The 11,620-nt window shown below is 47.7% G+C and overlaps 1 protein-coding gene across 2 annotated transcripts in view; it reads right to left on the reverse strand.

Moving 5' to 3' along the window:
- The window catches only part of LOC149340733 (dopamine D2-like receptor), a 564,508-nt gene extending 553,295 nt beyond the window's left edge, over positions 1 to 11,213 (reverse strand). For both annotated transcript variants that reach the window (XM_089549571.1, XM_089549570.1), the window contains exon 1: positions 10,753 to 11,213. The gene's annotated coding sequence lies outside the window, so the exon portion shown is untranslated. The remainder of the gene's footprint in view (positions 1 to 10,752) is intronic.
- Between the last annotated feature and the right edge of the window lie 407 nt (positions 11,214 to 11,620).

An 11,620-nucleotide genomic window follows, 5' to 3' on the forward strand; every position in this document is an offset into this window, starting at 1 on the left:
ATCGAACGAGACTCAGGCGAACAAGTTGCCAGCCTGTTACAATGACTTGTCTCTCGCAATGCTCAGCAATAAGCACCACTTCAAGCTACCCTCCGTGAAGCCTTCAGGCAGTGGTTTCATGGACCCGCAGTTCACCACTCCCCACGCAAAACGAGTTCCTCAACTAATCTTTCGCCCGCCTAAGACTGTCTAAATTTTTCCTAGGTAGTCGGCAAAGAAGAGTGCTTCAGCTTTACTACGCTAGATTGTGGGTAGACGATGTGTTCAACGTCTGTGCAACTTCTAGGCTAACCTTGTCCCTTCGATAACCTCTTAGGAGCGACCATGGCTGTATACTGAATACAGTAAAACCCGTGGAGGACTGCTTGTGTCCGCTATTGCAGGGTTTTATTTAGTGCATGGAAGTAGACAGCGGCCAGGGTACGGCGATGACCAGTCAGGAGCCACTCTGACACCTAAGCAGCTTCGCCAATTCCATCACAAGCCAACTGGAGCAGCGTGGATTTCAGCAGATGTCCCACAGGAAACCCTCGGTACGAAGTTCCGAATTGGACCCCACGCGAAACCCCCTGAAGTGGCTTCTGTTTCCTTGCAAAGGTGCGACGCCATTATTTGATTAAGCTCTTGTCTTAAGAATGCTGCGAACGCAATCGCTCATCATGACTCGCACCAATAATAGGCCAACGCGTGGAAATCAATTTAAAAGAGGAATTTTTCCCTATATCTCATCGGACCATTAAAAATGTCAGTACTAGTTCAAATTCAACCACCGAGGCGAGACAAGAGGGCCGCACAAATCCCACAAGGCACCAAAAGTAGGAAATTCACAGCACCGAGAAATTGGGAGGTTTAAGCGCGGCGACTGTGACTATACTGGGGCTAACAGAATAAACGTCCGTTCCTGGAGACTGCGTAATCGGTACCTTAAGCGCCACTACTGGATTTTGACGTGACACCGCCCAGGGCGCCGGTACCTGGTACATCGAAACCACTCCTACCACTCCCCTTTCTTCCCGTCGCCCTTTACTAGGTACAGTACAAAACTCACCCTTCCTTTTCTGCAACTTCAGATCGTATTGCGCTATCATACAAACCATATATAAAGATATGGCGCGCTCCCCATTTATAAAGAGGCAGCTACAAGGATGCGCTGGTGGTTTCTACGCATCGCTGGCGAAACTGGCGACAACGATGTTTGCGACAGTGCTAGTCGCCGTTTCTCATTAGTCAGCCGATCGCGAGTGCGCCAGGCGTACGTCCACGGCAAGCTGCCTGTTACTATTAGCGGCCTTGCCGAAGCGGAAGCGTGTCTCGCTTGATCGCCCCTCACGCTGACAAGGCAGTGTGGCCGGGCATATCGCTTCTGCGTCGCTACGCCGGTGTGGGGGAATCCAGGAATGGCAGCGTCGAGAATAGAAGAGAAAATAAAAAGGCGGAGGAAAGAAGAGAAAGAAGGTAGCCTAAGGTAGGAAGAAACGGAAGCTAACGGAGACTAACGATAACCAGTGACGGAAACGGAACGTAAGAAAAAGGAAGCGGAGGCTGACGGCAACCACTGACCGTTGGTTAGTGCCCACTGGGGAAAGCGGATAAGGGAATGAAAAGAAGGGGCTAGCCTTAAGGAAAGAAGGTGGCAGCGCAAGTGCATGAGAAAAAACGTCTATATAGACGCTATAACATTTGACCGCCGCAGGCTCACCAGAAAGATATCGTGACGCGAACGCAAAAATAGCTGCCTGAGACCACGATGAAAAGCGCCTCGTGCCGTGATTCCGGCTCTCGCAATGCGCTCGCGGACGGTTCACGTTTCTTAGCGAGGCTTAACATGACTAAATCAAACTTGAACTAAGTGCATGAACAAGTGAACTCTGCTCAGCCTTTGAGCTCTTAGAGGATCACAAACAACACGAATACGAAGACGTACAGTGGTGAGCAGCCTTGTCTAGAGCGCTCGGGCGGTGCACTTCCTTGCAAACAAATCCAGATTTTGTGGCAGCCTCTAGGGTCCAGCTGCAACGCTTGCACGGAAGTAGCGCCAGATAGCCTCGTAAACAAAGCAGGCACGAAAACTTTGCCCTGTAATGAGAGGCTGCTCTCTAATTTCGGTTTTTGTTACCAAGTGCGCACTGCTCGAGCGCTCTAGACAAGGCTGCTCACCACTGTACTAGTCTTCCTTCCTTTCTCCCCTTCCTTCTTTATTTATTTCTTTCTCTCTCTCTCCTTTCTTATCATTGGTTTCTTTTTCCGCTCTCCATCCCATTTTCTTTTCGTGCAGCTGTCTCACAGCAGCGGCGCTGATGGCGCTACGAAGTTCGCGCTCAAACGCACAGACGCGTCGCGTGCAGAGTGCGTGGAAGTAAAAAAAAGCAAAAAAAGACGATAAATTAAAGGACCGTGGCGCTGGGTGAGGCGCAGGGCGGTTGTTTATAGTGCCGCAGGGTCGCACCAAATAGCACGCGCGACGACCGACCTGACGCAATTGGAGCGCTGTCAAAAACATCGCCGCTGGTTCTAACCAACGAGCCCGCCGCCAGCGTGGTTTCCACCTCGTTGCCTCTGAGTTCAGCACCAGAAGCGCTCTATGCTTTCCCGCCCAGTGAGGCGAACGTGGCTCCTCTTCGTGAGATGTGTTGCGGTGTGCTTTCTGGCGCATAAGCAACTAAGCCCAAGGGTTTATAGGCGCTTTTTTTATGGGCTCCAACTTGCTGACTGTATGATTTTTTTTTTTACTTAAGAAAAATGGCGCAGTAACTGCCCACATCTCTGTGGACACCCGCACCGCGCCGTAAGGGAAGGGATAAAGGAGGGAGTGAAAGAAGAAAGGCTTAAGGTTTATGGGCGCTTAACGCCCCAAAGCGACTCAGGCTATGAGGGACGCCGTATATAAGGGCTGCGGAAACTTCGACTGCTTGGGGTTCTTTAACGTGCACTGGCATCGTACAGTACACGGACCTCTAGAATTTGGCCTCCATCGAAATTCGACCTCCTAGGCCGGGATCAAACCCCCGTCTTTCGGGTCCGAAAGAAGAAAGGTAGAAAGAGGTGTCGTAGTGTAGGGCGCCGGAGTAATTTCGACCACGTAGGGACCTTTAACGTGCACTAACATCGCACAGCACACGGACGACTTTTGCGTTTCGCCTCCATCGAAACGGCTTACTGTTTAAAGAAATAAAAACAAAACGCAGCATCTTTAGGAAGTCTGCATCTGTCTTGGTAGAATCAGAGGCCTTGTAAAATGTGGAAATAAGACTTAACGCTAGTTCAGAGGGATAGCCTATATGAATGACTTAAAAAGCAGTGAGCGGCTCAGATGTCTCGCTTCGAAAAGCATTTTTGAATAAAAAGGTATATTTTTATACGGGCGTTACAGAGAGAAAAGTGCCGTATAGTCTCTATTGTTTAAGTTTTTTTTAACTTTTCGTACGTACATAAGTGTAAGTGTACATATGAGTGTTTTCGTAAGTGTACATATGAGAAGGGAATGGCGGACAAGAATGCGGCAGAGTGAGGAAACCAAGGAAGTTTTCCTGGAGTCCGTACAATTTCCCGGTTTCCCAGGAACAGTTTTACACAGAGAAGTTCTCGTTCCCATCGTCTCATTCGCATATATATATATATATATATATATATATATATATATATATATATATATATATATATATATATATATATATACATATATACATATATATATATATACATATATATTCGGTTCGTTTCCCCACCGGCGGCGGCATGTAGTTGTTTTTTCTTCGGCTATTCTAATCAATTATCTTTAAGCGATAAATTCAGTAATATTGTCCATTGATCAACACCACAAATGAATAAGTATAAAAATAAAATCCCTTGTGTTCCTTGGTTTCTGTGGCTGTTGGCTTCTCTCATATGTATAATGAGCCCCTCATTCCCTTTCCCTTGTCTGCTAATTGCTTAACGAGGGCCTCGGTTCTGGCAGCTTTGATGCCATAGGATGCGAGACGGTTCTCACACAGCTTCCACCTTCGCCGTTTGATGACGTTCCACGTCACACCAACACTAACTCAGGACGTACTACGTCCGCCACTTATAAACGTGGGTGGCGCTTATGAACTCTCTAGGTTACGTCACTTGTAAACATAAATACCCCCGAAAGCAGAAGGTCTGACAGCCGTCGCCGTAGCCGTAGCTCAGTTGGTAGAGCACCTGACACGTAATTCAGAGGTCGTGGGTTCAGTTCCCACCGGCGGCACATGGTTGTTTTTTCATCTGCTTTTTTAATCAATTATCTTTAAGCGATAACACATTCAGCAATATTCTCCATTGATCAACACCACACATAAATAAATATACAAATAAAATCCATTGCGTTCCTTGGTTTCTGTGGCTGTTGGCTTCACTCACACACACACCTGTCCGCCGCTCTCTCATAAATGTCTCGAAGAAGAAAAGGGACGGCGAGGCTGTTTACACCGCATTTATAACGCGACCGAAAGTAAATATCGACGCCTTTGCTCCGACTATCCGCTTTTTACATGTTAAGATTACCTCCTATTCTCGAAGTTTGTGCTTGTGCATTGCATCTGGAACAGTTGGCGAGTGTTTGCTATCGCTCTAATGAGGGGATCTATTTTTCTTTTAAGCCGCGCTAGCCCCTTGCGCTGTGTGTGAGACACGTTGTTTGTTCTCTAGAGGAGTTTACGTGACGCACGACGTTTAAGGAGCCTAGAGCCAGCTACGAGATAGCTATAGTCAATTTCGTGGAAATCTGCACTGATCCTTAGAACAATATTACATGCCAGCAGCTTCGGATTGTTAACTCCGGCGCGGACAGTTCGCAGTTCATCCTCGCACGTAAACGTGAGGCACAACGATAAGCGCGGTGACAAGCGTTGGAGGTCGCCCGATTTACCGGCACTCAATCTTCACACCTCCTTTTGCACACAGGTCTCGAAGTGACTGTGAAACGGGATGACAGCGCTGAGCTGCCAAAAGTATTAAAAATGCGGCGCCGGGCGCATTATTCAAAGTTCGCGCAGTTCACGCCAACGCAGGAGTATATATTTAAAAACAAAACGAAAGCGAATGCGGAAAATACGTTAATGCGACGTGCTTGTACCTGCCCTTATTCAAGGAAACCCGCAAAAAAAGAAAAAAAACGGATCGTACTTGAACCAGTCATAAGTGCGCGCCTCTTTCCAATAAAAAACCGACCACTTATCTTATCTGCGCCATTAGGTCGCGAGTATCCACTTAGAGTGAACGGCTTAATGGAGGCGACGCCACTGAGGAGCGATAACGTCGCACATGTCCTTCCGCTCCATGAGAAGAACGCGTGAATGCAGGTCACGACTCAAGGAAAGCCGAGCCTAGTCGTCAACCTTCGCGTTCAATTAAACTTCACGAGCGGCTACACGTTCTCGCATCGATGTTATCTCAGGTCACAACGAACGGGTCGGAAGGCGTAGCAAACCTTCGGTGACCCACTGCGCAAAGTAACTCTGAATGTGCTTAGCTGAGGGCGACGCGAAAAAATTTAGGCCAGAATACCAGCCCCCCCCCCACCACAAAAAAAAAAAAAAAAAAAATGTGATGCGGCCGTCAGAGATTCTGGGAATTTTAGCGCCAACTGTTCGGTTGACGCAGCCTTCCTATGGTGTTACTGATGAATTGACATTCCCAGCGTCGTTTTCAGTCTGTGGCCGTGCGAGAACGCGTGAAGCCGAGCGGGTAGGCACTGAACTGGCGCTTATGAAGCACCCGAGTGGCATCATTGTGGTTAGCCTGTTTCTAGCGCCCGACTTCTTCGGCTTCTCGATCGCGTGCTTCTTGGTCTCAGCGCCGTTGTGTCATCTTCTAGGCACCGCGTGCCAGCGCGTCTCTAACTTCTCGTCGTTGACGTTTTCACTCAGGCATGCAACTCTGGGTCCTTGCACAGCCCTTCGTTTGCGCTCGAGTTTGCGGAGACTATCGCCAATATAATAAAAATAATAATAATAGTGTTTATTTGATCACCACGTTGTACACGATGATGCAGGGGACCGAAGTAAAAGCTGTCTTTCAACAGCTTGACAGAGCAACGGCCCCCCTTTTGGCAGCATACAAATTGGCGCAAAAACAAAATATACAAGGTAAAGGGAAAACCACGTGCGATGAGCACGCCGCACTATAAGACAGTACAGAAACATGTCACAAAACAGATGCACCTGGCATATATATTTAAAGCAGTACAAAACCATAAACACATGGCAAAAAGAAATAAGGAATTGTAATATTTAACACAATGCAATTACATGGTAAAGACACTTTAACAGAAAACATATGAATACGAGCCAGGAACACCAACAGTTCCAAGGCGGCTGTTCTCGTTGCATGAAGAATTACACGAAATGTTTACAAAGAAAGTAAGTTAGAAGTCTCTGAAATGTTACACATTGGGGTGTTATATTCTGTTTTAGTAGATCATTAAGAAGTCGTGGAAGACGGTTTTCGAAAGTTTGCAGACCTTACGTTGTTCGAAATGTATTAGTTTGCCACATGTCATTATTTCTTGTTTCTTAAGTTTGTTCGCGCCTTTTCAGGCCTCAAAGATTTTGAATAAAAGACGTTTTATTCAAAAATTCCTGTCTAAGTGTTCGGCTAAGGCGATAGTAATAGATTTTTGTTACTGGTATAATTTTGTGTTCTAAAAATATTTCTCCTGTTTGATGGAACCTTGGTAATCTCTTAACAATTCGCATTGCCTTTTTTTTTTGCAATACAAGTAATTTGCTCAGGTTTTCCTGTGTTGTAGTACCCCAGATAAGGCTACAGTAGTTAAAGGCTACAGTAGTTAAAGTTCCCATGCATGGGTAGTAGTAGTAGCGGCGGTTTTATTATGTTTATTAAAACCACCACCACTACTACTAGTCTACCACCCATGCATCTCAGCTACATCTGGCGAGCGAAAGAGTGACCGCGCGCTCACACGCCACATGCTGCTGATGTCATGAGAGCTCAGTCGAAAAACGCAACGGGAAAATCTGGGTCGTAACAACAGATTTTCGCAATGTTTTCAGCTATGAACGTCAGACATTTCTGTAGTAACCACGGAATTTTCAGCACCATAGTGCTTTCTGCTGTAGCGACAGTACTAGAAAAAAATACTAAAATACAAAAAGGCGAAATATTTTGCTGCATTTTTGGCACAATTCTATTTTTTTTTTCTCGACTGGGAGCGAACAGCTTCGGATGACAAGACCACCGCAACTCGTACTAATAGCTAGCGTTGTATAAGAAATAGAGACAGAAAGAGAAAAAACACTGGCTGAGTTTATGGTAAACATCCCAAAGACGTTCTCTATGCTCAGCTTTTAGAGGACCTCAAGGAACTGAACCGGTGAGCGGGGCTGGTATGATGGACGGCACTGGTGCTGACGGATATTCTATGTAGGGCATCAGGACACACGACAAGTGTGTTACAGCGGCCACTGCGTGCCACAGAAGGCTACGACTTTAACTGTCGCAGAAACATGAAAAGCGACAACATGTGCGCATTCTTTCACTTCTAGCTGAATTATACACGAAACGTGGCTTGCCCTGATTCCAAGCATATATTACGCGGTTCAATTCCCCGCTTCGACGCAATGTGTTTTTCTGCGTATTTCTACCAAGGCAATATACCGGCCAGCGGTGACCGATGAAGGAAACTTCTGAAGCATGGCTCTGTAAAATGCTAGGCATTTGAAAGAAGTAACCTATACATTTTTGTGAGAGTGGAAGAAAGCCTGAAATATTTATAGATGCTAGCAATACGTACCGTCAAGATATTGGCCCTTACAGGGACATCTTTAGACAATCTATTGACTGTCTATAGACTGTCTATAAACTTGTTTTATAAAATCTAAAAACTGCCTATCGACAAATCCCACAGACTTTTCGACATGCAATAGAAATCCTACACAGAGTATATAGACAATCTATACATTTATGGCCGTACACTTTAGTGGACGTTTGTCTATAGACAGTCGATAGGCCGTGGATAGAGAAAAAGAAATATCTATAGGAAGGCAACAGAGTCTATCAGAAGTCTATAGGCAGTCTATAGACTATTTTGGTTCGGTTTGGTTTATGGCGTTTAACGTCCCAAAGCGACTCAGGGTATGAGAGACGCCGTAGTGAAGGGCTTCGGAAATTTCGACCAGCTGGGGTTCTTTAACGTGCACTGACATCGCTCAGTACACGGGCCTCTAGAATTTCGCCTCCATAGAAATTCAAGCGCCGCGGCCGGGATCGAGCCCGTGTCCTTCGGGTCAGCAGCCGAGCACCATAACCACTGAGCCACCGCGGCGGCTTTATAGACTATTTTGATAAGGGAGGTGCCACCGAGATAACTTACAGCGTGCTCATCGCCATCGTGGTCTTTCTTGCCGCAAAACCACTTCCTTCGTGCGTCGACAAGAACGGCGAACTCCACGCGACCCAGCGGAGGTGATGCCGGCATATATTCTCTCCTCCAAGAAAACGTCTGTGAACGAAGAAGTGTTTCAACTGCACCTGTCAGACTCCGATGTTAAGAAAAAAAATAAAAGCGAAGCGCCATCAAAAAAAAAAAAAAAACGACAGGCTTCTGTTTCACAGTGCGCGCGGCATTAAATGTGCTATAGCGGAGATCCGCAGCTTCATGTTCACCAAGTATTTGTCTTGAGGCAATGAAGTGAAGTTAGGAACGATTTATGGTTTCTAGCTTTTTTTAGGGATAAATCTTGGATGTGTTCGATGATGCAGACGAGTTTTCAAGTGATGAAGACGAGCCGTATAAGCAACACACTTTCGGAAACCATGCAAGTCCAATTAAAGACATTCCGTAACTACCACTTAGCGCTTAACACTGCGCTGGCGCTGTAAAAGTGTTCACTACGCCCGTAAGTGTTCTGTTCCCTCCGTTAGACTTTTTTCTGCAATAAAGGCTTTTGTGATGAATCGGGAACCAGTGTTTTCTACGCATGAGCGCGCCATACGCATAAAGAAAAAGAAATGTTGCAGGGCGCAAAAGTTAGTCGTTACCCTACAGCGCTCTTTATTTACCAGCTCACCCATACGACGACTAATCAAAAAGAAATATATTATGACCCGTCCTTCTCAGAAGCATTAACTTCTACTGTGGGAATTATCGCGCGACATACATGCGCGCTTCGTAGAAGAAAAAAAAATGAACTGCTTTAAAAGAGCGAAGACCGAGTGAAAGCGAAGTGCACAAGCGGAAAGCACACTGCGTGCACACTTCACAGTGATTAAACTAGTACATAAAAAACTAGTTGAGAATGCGAAACTATAAAAAGTTTACGTCAGGTGGTCAGAAACTATTGCGTGCCTCAAAACGCGGAAGCGGTATGCGATAACCGCTACATCGGCATACTTTCAGGATATCTTAGCAAAAGTCTTCTACATTCCTTCGCCTCACTTTCTTCAAAACCCTCACCCCCCTTCCTAAGTAACCTATGCCTTCTTGCATACTTGTCGAATAAAAACAAATGTTCGCTGCAAATACACAGCAGCAGTTGAAGCCGGAACTAGAAAAAAAAAATTTTTTTTCACTTAACCATGAGTTACACCATCGTGTGAGACACATAAAGGCTACTTACAAGACAAAGATGCAGTTCCGATTATCTATCTCTGAGCACTTCTATAGCCAAGGCCTACTTTTCAACAGTACTACGGAATGCGCTCGAACTGTCGCAACGGTAACGAAAATTCGCAGCACACACGATCATTCCATCAAGTATTCTTAGGTAAGCTCCAAAAGTATTCTTACAGGGATTATGCGTTTCATCCTATATATAAATGAGCAAATTGGAGAAACCGCATTCATCCACAGTTACCGCCGTGCGACTAAGTTCTCGACAACGTCGGTGCAGCCACCTCACTGCCAGAACAATCTCCAAACCGTTCTTTGTAGTCGCTGGCTGGTCCGTGACCTCTCCTCCGGAGCGCACGTCCGAAAAGGTCATCAATAATGTTCGCGACACGCCGCACAAAGCCCGCGCCCGTTCGAATGACAGACCTGACGCATGGTTCGTCGTGCGCAAGAAATAAGCGAAAACATCCCTCGGGCAAGACGGCCTGTATCCAGCTATTGACATTTATCCTGCCTTCGCGGCCTGTCTAGCGTCGCAGAGTTCGTCCGCTCCGCTGGGCATTGAATGCGCCTCTGCCTGCGTCGTGCACGCGTTTGTGAATTGAGTTCGCGACGCGAACATCTCGCCGGTTGTGAACGAACGTGAATGAAGGAGCGCAAAAGAAATCAATAAAGTTCTGGCGAGAAGCACCAAATCGAAGATTCCACGCTATCATTTCGAGAGCTATAATTTATCGATAGCCAGTCATCGAAAGTCGACCTTGAAAACGGGACTCTGTGATCGGGGCGCAGGCGATGAACTGAATGTTGCCGCGCCAGCTGATACCCACATTGTTATGCCAGGTGTGGGCTGCTCTTTTCAGTCGGCTTTTCGATCGGGACAGAAACACGGGCCATCATCACGATCTGTAAAAATCGCGCGCTCGAAGCGCCAGCTGAACATTCATGTCGAAAGTATGGCGAGATATTATCAAGAGGGAATCGCATGCTCAAAGCTCCCCACTACCTTTACGTTGTTGATGACCACCACGAAGTACTAAAACGGGCGAATCTATCGCACAGTTTCAGTTTCAGGCGAGAAATAAATGACGCATTTGCTCGCACAAAGATGCGCCACGCCCACCCCATGTATTGATGACAGAGCGCAGCTGTGGACTCACCTCAGTGTCTTCTCCTAACAGGTTTCTTCTCCACCGTCACGCACTGCACGAATGACGCTTAGTAGACGTGACAACACCGAAATCCTTTCAGCACGTGATCCTGGAGGCTAGGCGCTGCTGAATGCAGAGCAGCGACGAGTTTGGCGGTTCAGCAAAGATGTCAGTCAGCTTTGAGATCTAAGGCCGAGTGCTAGCCACGGCAAGAACTGGATGAGGTTAAGAACCTCGCACGCGCTGAGACACAGTGTGACCGTCTGTCCAGAAAAGGAGGCGCGCGCCGTTGGCGCTGGACCACGCACAACACACACTCGCACGTTCACGCACACGCGCGCGCGGGCGCGCGCCAACTTCGTCGGTGTCGCTGCTAAACAGCCGGGAGATCAACAGGCGGCTCCACCGCAGGCGCGCGGAGGCAGCTCGCCGGTCGCGAAGCTCCGGCTGACACTTCTCGCACTTCTCCGGAGCCTGGGGTTGACCCCGAGAGCGTTGGAGGGGGAGGGAGTGGAAGGGGCAGAAGCGTGCGCGCGCGCATGGCCATCTCCACGCCTCCGGCAGCCAAAAACGCGCATGAAAAACCTTTAGCGGCGGGAGTGTGGCGCCATCTAGCGCCACGCGAAAGAAACGACATGACGATGTGATGCGCTGCCGTCGCCCGCCGACTTCGTCCCCCGGTTTCCTTGACCGCGTGCTTCCGCCGTGGCCGCGTTCCATCGCCGACCGTCCGATCCGGACCGTCGACGCGACGGAGACGCGCCCGGGTGAAATTGATCCCCCCTCCTCGCCAATCCGAGCGACAAATGCGAGCCGCAGGAATGAGCGATAACGATGGCCTACGGCATGATGACTACGGAGATCGCGCGCGATGGTC

The sequence above is a fragment of the Amblyomma mixtum genome, chromosome 6, assembly GCF_055824585.1.
Source record: "Amblyomma mixtum isolate Tamu chromosome 6, ASM5582458v1, whole genome shotgun sequence".
Taxonomy (NCBI): domain Eukaryota; kingdom Metazoa; phylum Arthropoda; class Arachnida; order Ixodida; family Ixodidae; genus Amblyomma; species Amblyomma mixtum.